Genomic DNA, 7,441 nt, shown 5'->3' with positions numbered 1-7,441 from the left:
TCATCTGTTCCATCTTTACTTGACCCTCTAACTCTAGCACTATCTATTCTAATTGTATTTTATCTATGTCTTTTTATTAAAAAATAACAACAATAATAATAATAATTATCTGTACTGCGTTAGGCTAACCAAGACTTGTAATAGCACTTGCACGTTGTTGCTCTTTTGTTGGTTTTGATTGCTTCTTATGTCCTCATTTGTAAGTCGCTTTGGATAAAAGCGTCTGCTAAATGACTAAATAAAATAAAATAAATAAAAATAAATCAGTCAGACAGAACATTAGACGGAAGCTACGGCAAAATAAATCACAATAAAAAGAAAAGATATATATAAAACTTAATTTAGGCAAGGCAAAGCAGCAGGAGCAATCTGCCTGCAGACGCAAAATCATTAAAATTAGTGCTTGATATACACACACATGCACAAATAGTCATGTAGCATCGCAAACATTTCATAAAACATTATTCTCTTTTATCTCAATGTTAACATACGAACTGACACAATGGAAAAACAGGCCGTTGCACCAGTCTTCACAATTCTACATAACAATTGTTACAGCCAGCATATTCATTGCATACATTTATATTAAGAGTTGACAAAACCCAGCCCTGCATTACATCAGGGCAACACAATCAGACTCATTTTACGTGTTCAAAGCTTTTAGTCCTAACACACTGGATCTACTCGTAACACAAACATTTACCTTCTTAATGGTGCTGCTGCTTCAATGCGGTGCCGCTACCCGGCGAGTGTTTTGCCCCAGACCTGCACGCAACTTTGCTCGTTAATATGCATATGCCCCAACAATGACACCCACATTATAATTGACAGTAAAATGCACAAATAATACCTTCAGTAATACACCGCACGATTACCCGGAAGCGTCTGGCAATCAGTCAAACACCTATTTTCCAATAGCCCAATATTAGATTCACTATAAGTGCTCAGCTTGCTATCATATAAACATTTACCATACCTTCGTTGCACAGGAAAACCGCATACCCCAGCAGTAACAAGGCTGAAAATGTATCTGGACACCAGAGAATCTCTCTAAGCCCAACAGTGCAGACTGTTTTATAGGAACTGGCCTAGACGCCAATTAGTTGTTTAGCCACTCCCAGCTAGCTGGGTGACATCAGAGGGGTACCGTAGCTGCAGAGGGACAAACTTCAACCAGACAGACTACTCTGCCGGTTACAATAACATAAGCTTGTATTTGAATAAAACTAGCTCATTTAGATGCTATTTTCCCAGAAAAAAGTACTTTCGTTTTCTGTTCTCGAACCTGCTCAGAAAACCCGATCTGAATCAAATGATTCGCTATGTGTGCTCTGAAGTCCCGATCTGAATCAAAAGATTCGCTATGTGTGCTCTGAAGTCCCGATCTGAAGCAAATGATTCGCTATGTGTGCTCTGAAGTCCCGATCTGAATCAAATGATTCGCTATGTGTGCTCTGAAGTCCCAATCTGAATAAATGATTCGCTATGTGTGCTCTGAAGTCCCGATCTGAATCAAATGATTCGCTCTGTGTGCTCTGAAGTTCCGATCTGAATCAAATGATTCGCTATGTGTGCTCTGAAGTCCCGATCTGAATCAAATGATTCGCTATGTGTGCTCTGAAGTCCCGATCTGAATCAAATGATTCGCTATGTGTGCTCTGAAGTTCCGATCTGAATCAAATGATTCGCTATGTGTGCTCTGAAGTCCCGATCTGAATCAAATGATTCGCTATGTGTGCTCTGAAGTCCCGATCTGAATCAAATGATTCGCTATGTGTGCTCTGAAGTCCCGATCTGAATCAAATGATTCGCTATGTGTGCTCTGAAGTCCCAATCTGAATAAATGATTCTCTATGTGTGCTCTGAAGTTCCAATCTGAATCAAATGATTCGCTATGTGTGCTCTGAAATCCCGATCTGAATCAAAAGATTTGCTATGTGTGCTCTGAAGTCCCGATCTGAAGCAAATGATTCGCTATGTGTGCTCTGAAGTCCCAATCTGAATAAATGATTCGCTATGTGTGCTCTGAAGTCCCGATCTGAATAAATGATTCGCTATGTGTGCTCTGAAGTCCCGATCTGAATCAAATGATTCGCTATGTGTGCTCTGAAGTTCCGATCTGAATCAAATGATTCGCTATGTGTGCTCTGAAGTCCCGATCTGAATCAAATGATTCGCTATGTGTGCTCTGAAGTCCCGATCTGAATAAATGATTTGCTATGTGTGCTCTGAAGTCCCGATCTGAATAAATGATTCGCTATGTGTGCTCTGAAGTTTCGATCTGAATAAAATGATTCGCTATGTGTGCTCTGAAGTTCCGATCTGAATCAAATGATTCGCTATGTGTGCTCTAAAGTTCCGATCTGAATCAAATGATTCACTATGTGTGCTCTGAAGTCCCGATCTGAATCAAATGATTCGCTATGTGTGCGCTGAAGTCCCGATCTGAATCAAATGATTCGCTATGTGTGCGCTGAAGTCCCGATCTGAATCAAATGATTCGCTATGTGTGCTCTGAAGTCCCGATCTGAATCAAATGATTCGCTATGTGTGATCTGAAGTCCGGATCTGAATCAAATGATTTGCTATGTGTGATCTGAAGTCCGGATCTGAATCAAATGATTTGCTATGTGTGCTCTGAAGTCCCGATCTGAATCAAATGATTTGCTATGTGTGCTCTGAAGTCCCGATCTGAATCAAATGATTCGCTATGTGTGCTCTGCAGTTCCGACCTAAATCAAAAGATTCATGGACCAGCTCTGAAGTTCCGATTTAAATCAAATCATTTGCGATATGCGCTCCGAAGTTCCAAACGGAATTAAAAGATTTGCAACCTTGGTGATGGCCATCGATTCAGTCCACAGACTCGGTTATGTGCACAGGTATCTGTACTAACACCGATCACCTGCTGTATTTGGGCAGTTCTAAACATGCAAATCATGACGGAATTAATATTCATTTTTGGGTGAATTATCTTTTTTTTTTTTTTTATATATTTTATCTAACATTAATCTCATAGCATTATGCAATTTATAAGTGCAGTTTAAATACATGTACAAGAAATATTAAAATAAAATAAAATAGAAAATGTGTATAAAACCCTGCAGTTTTTTAAATAAATAAGATTTTTAAGCCGCTTAGCTAATGTAACTTTTAAACATTCAGTGTAACATGTAAATATACATTTTGCAAAAAAAAATGCATTTATCATTGAAAGTATTCATAATTATATAAATTATTGCATAAATATTGCATATTTAATATATTAAATATGCAATATTTATTTAATAATTAAATAATTAATTTAATTTAATATTAAATATTGAGATGAATGCATTTCTGATATAATTTTAGATATTTTTAAATGATGAAATATTATTGATATTATTGGAAATCTCATCACTTGGCAATGGAATTGTATCTTCCCCACAAATACTTAATTCATGGAAATGTTAAAGAACCAACGGAATAACAGAACAGAAACCTGACAGCTTGAATCTGTGGTGATCTGAGCTTGAGACACTCCATATCCTCCTTGTTTGATCATGCCATGTTATAGTGAGAACGAATGAATGTGGTCCAGTGATTCCCCAGGAAGCGATGATAGATGATGAACTTTCACCTCTAGGCCAGGAAGTCAAGTGACTCTGACATGTCAGTACCCGCTCTGATCTGATATCAAAGTTGTCCTTCATCATGACTTCTCTTTCAGGAAGATGTGTCATGCTCAAAGTAGTGGGACAGTTGCTAGAAACTACTGCACACTGCACAGCGAAAGAGGAGTCTGTCTTGATTTATTCATAACTACCATGTATGAACCACATAGAAGATTCCACACTTAGACAACTTTTGCTCCTACTGGCATATTCTGTGATCAGCGAAGACTGGACACTATCTCGGAAAAAAATGAAGAAGACAGAAGTGTGTCCGAAGCACCTCAGATGCCATAATTACAAGGTAGCTTTTGGAATTCCTCTGGAGGCTCGTCTGTCTGGGATCTTCGTATCTGTCACAATGTCTAAGGCAGCAAGCCTTAGGAAAAATTCAACATGTGTCAACAGACAAAGGGAGAAAAGATAAACAAAGGTCCGGGAGATCAAGATTATAGAGTCAGTTTCTTCAAGCCTTGGCAAAACACTCTATATCACCACCACTGAAGCAAAGATGCCATAGTTTTTATAGAGCTGTTATATTTTTAGGGTGTCTTGCGATGCATTTCTGAATCAGGTTGATATGACTGACCTATCATTATACAGAGCTAGTCTGGACTCTTATCAGGACATTTCATCCGTCACAAATTGGCACATTTGATACATTCCTGTCCATTATGAAATTGCAAGTCTGTGTGGAAATCATTTTTGAAAACCTTCGAGTCTGAGAGCTGATGTGAAATGTAAGGATTGTGCCAGCATATAAGTAGGGAGAAGAAATACACACAGTGGACTCTGTATTTTCTCAAGCTTTTGTATAATAATACAACTTTATTAAATCTGAATGTGTTAAATGTGTGATAAATTTCATTGGAAATGTCAGAGGCACACGGAATTGGCTTGAAATAAGATTTATGGTTTCACAGAATTTATTGCTAATCTTCAATAAGCAATGTTTCAGAAGTTCCCTTTGGTTACAGGCCTGCTTTTACACACTTTTCAGATGATAAAGCCAGACAAATGAAAAATAACATATTTTTAACAAGGAGGCAAACAAGGGTATATTTGTTCTGAGAGTGAAGAAAAAAATCCTGAAGTCAGGTTTTGAATTTCTGCACTGAAATTACGAAATGTTTACTTCACAGAGACAAAAATAGACCTGGACAGAACTTTATATCACTCACCTTGATTTAGAATTAAATTATAGGAAGAGTATTTTCATCTTTAATGGCCTGGCTTCATGGACAAAGTCTACAAATGACAGTTTACTTTAGCGTAAACCTCCTACTGTCTGTTGATACTTACACTTAAATGGATAGTTCACCCAAAAATAAAAGCTCTATAATTATTTACTTAATATATTTAATATTTAATAAAAGTATGATTTAATTCCATATGAATATATTTAATTCCATATGAATGGATACCTCCAACCCTATGTATAAAAAGACTTCTTCTTTTATGGTCCACAGAAGAAAGTCATACAGCTTTTGAAGTGGCATGCGGTGGAATAAATGATGGCAAAATTTGGGGGCAAACTAACCTTTTATTTGCATCAAAATTGTCATAGAAAGAATGGAAAACATTGTAAATTACCTTCTGGTGAACTAAGCCCTATTCATGCTATCTGATTAAAATAAACCCTCCAATAAGAGATGGCAGGTCAGTCATTGGTGTTTAAACAAGATTTGTGAGTGGGGGAGGTATGGGAGAGAATGCTGCCTCTCAACAAAAGGCCCGTAAGCTCCCTAAGGATTTAGGCGGGAAGTTGAGAAAAGAAGGTGTCTACTGTTGCGCTTCCTGTGCCTCAGGCAGGATCAGAGAAACCCCCCTCCCTCAGCTTCAGGCGATCGCATGCTCCCAGTCACATAGGCAATGGTGGCAGATGAGGCATCCATACATACTCAAATGAGTAAATGCATGCCCAACACCATTGCCACAAGTCAAGGGTGCAATCATTTCATTTCAAGCAACCTCTGGAATGAGCTCTATATAGTCATTTTGTGAAACTTCAACTCGATCATGGCAACTCTCGGAATGGCTTGAGCATGTTAGCGACTTTGGCATTGGTGAACTAGATCTAGGTGGACTAAACACACTGCTCTGAGCATGTAAGATATGCTGCTTCTGTATGAATAAGCATTTATAAATCCTGTAGACAGGTGGAGCTGGGAGGTTAATTAGCTGCAAATCAGCTTGTGCTGTGTAAATCAGTGATTGCTAGCAGATTGCATGTAAAGAACCAATCAGTCTGTGCCATATAGAGTTTCATAACTGAACCTAGATATATGTTTCTCTGTGTTATCCACATTATTTTTAACGTAAGAGCGGGTGCAGCCATTGAATGTATGAGGCTTCCGCTGTCATTCGCTTCCAGTTGTTTTAGCTTTACAAAACAGCTCATTATGCAACTTGATATTACAAACAGGTATTTCTTATCATATTCTTTTATTGTATTTTTGTAATTGTAAATACACTGGTTTGTAGCGCAAATATACTGAACAAAATTATAAACGCAACGCTTTTGTTTTTGCCCGCCTTTTTCATGAGCTGAACTCAAAGATCTAAGACTTTTTCTATGTACACAAAATACCTATTTCTCTCAAATATTGTTCACAAATCTGTCTAAATCTGTGTTAGTGAGCGCTTCTCCTTTGCCGAGATAATCCATCCACCTCACAGGTGTGGCATATCAAGATAATGATTAGATAGCATGATTATTGCACAGGTGTGCCTTAGGCTGGCCAGAATAAAAGGACACTCTAAAATGTGCAGTTTTATCACACAGCACAATGCCACAGATGTCGCAAGTTTTGAGGGAGCGTGCAATTGGCATGCTGACTGCAGGAATTGAATGTTCATTTCTCTACCATAAGCCGTCTCCAAAGGCGTTTCAGAGAATTTGGCAGTACATCCAACCAGCCTCACAACCGCAGACCACGTGTAACCGCACCAGCCCAGGACCTCCACATCCAGCATCTTCACCTCCAAGATCGTCTGAGACCAGCCACCCGGACAGCTGCTGCAACACACGATTTGCAAAACCAAAGAATTTCTGCACAAACTGTCAGAAACCGTCTCAGGGAAGCTCATCTGCAAGCTCGTCGTCCTCATCGGGGTCTCGACCTGACTGCAGTTCGTCGTCGTAACCGACTTGAGTGGGCAAATGCTCACATTCGATGGCGTCTGGCACTTTGGAGAGGTGTTCTCTTCACGGATGAATCCCGGTTTTCACTGTACAAGGCAGATGGCAGACAGCGTGTATGGCGTCGTGTGGGTGAGCGGTTTGCTGATGTCAACGTTGTGGATCGAGTGGCCCATGGTGACGGTGGGGTTATGGTATGGGCAGGCGTATGTTATGGACTACGAACACAGGTGCATTTTATTGATGGCATTTTGAATGCACAGAGATACCGTGACAAGATCCTGAGGTCCATTATTGTGCCATTCATCCACGGCCATCACCTCATGTTGCAGCATGATAATGCACAGCCCCATGTTGCAAGGATCTATACACAATTCCTGGAAGCTGAAAACATCCCATTTCTTGCATGGCCAGCATAATCACTGGACATGTCACCCATTGAGCATGTTTGGGATGCTCTGGATCGGCGTATATGACAGCGTGTTCCAGTTCCTGCCAATATCCAGCAACTTCGCACAGCCATTGAAGAGGAGTGGACCAACATTCCACAATCAACAATCCGATCAGATGTGTTGCACTGCGTGAGACAAATGGTGGTTACACCAGATACTGACTGGTTTTCGGACCCCCCCCCAATACAGTAAAA

Source organism: Barbus barbus (genome assembly GCF_936440315.1).
Source record: "Barbus barbus genome assembly, chromosome: 17".
NCBI lineage: Eukaryota > Metazoa > Chordata > Actinopteri > Cypriniformes > Cyprinidae > Barbus > Barbus barbus.
Note: the sequence above shows the minus strand (reverse complement) of the source record.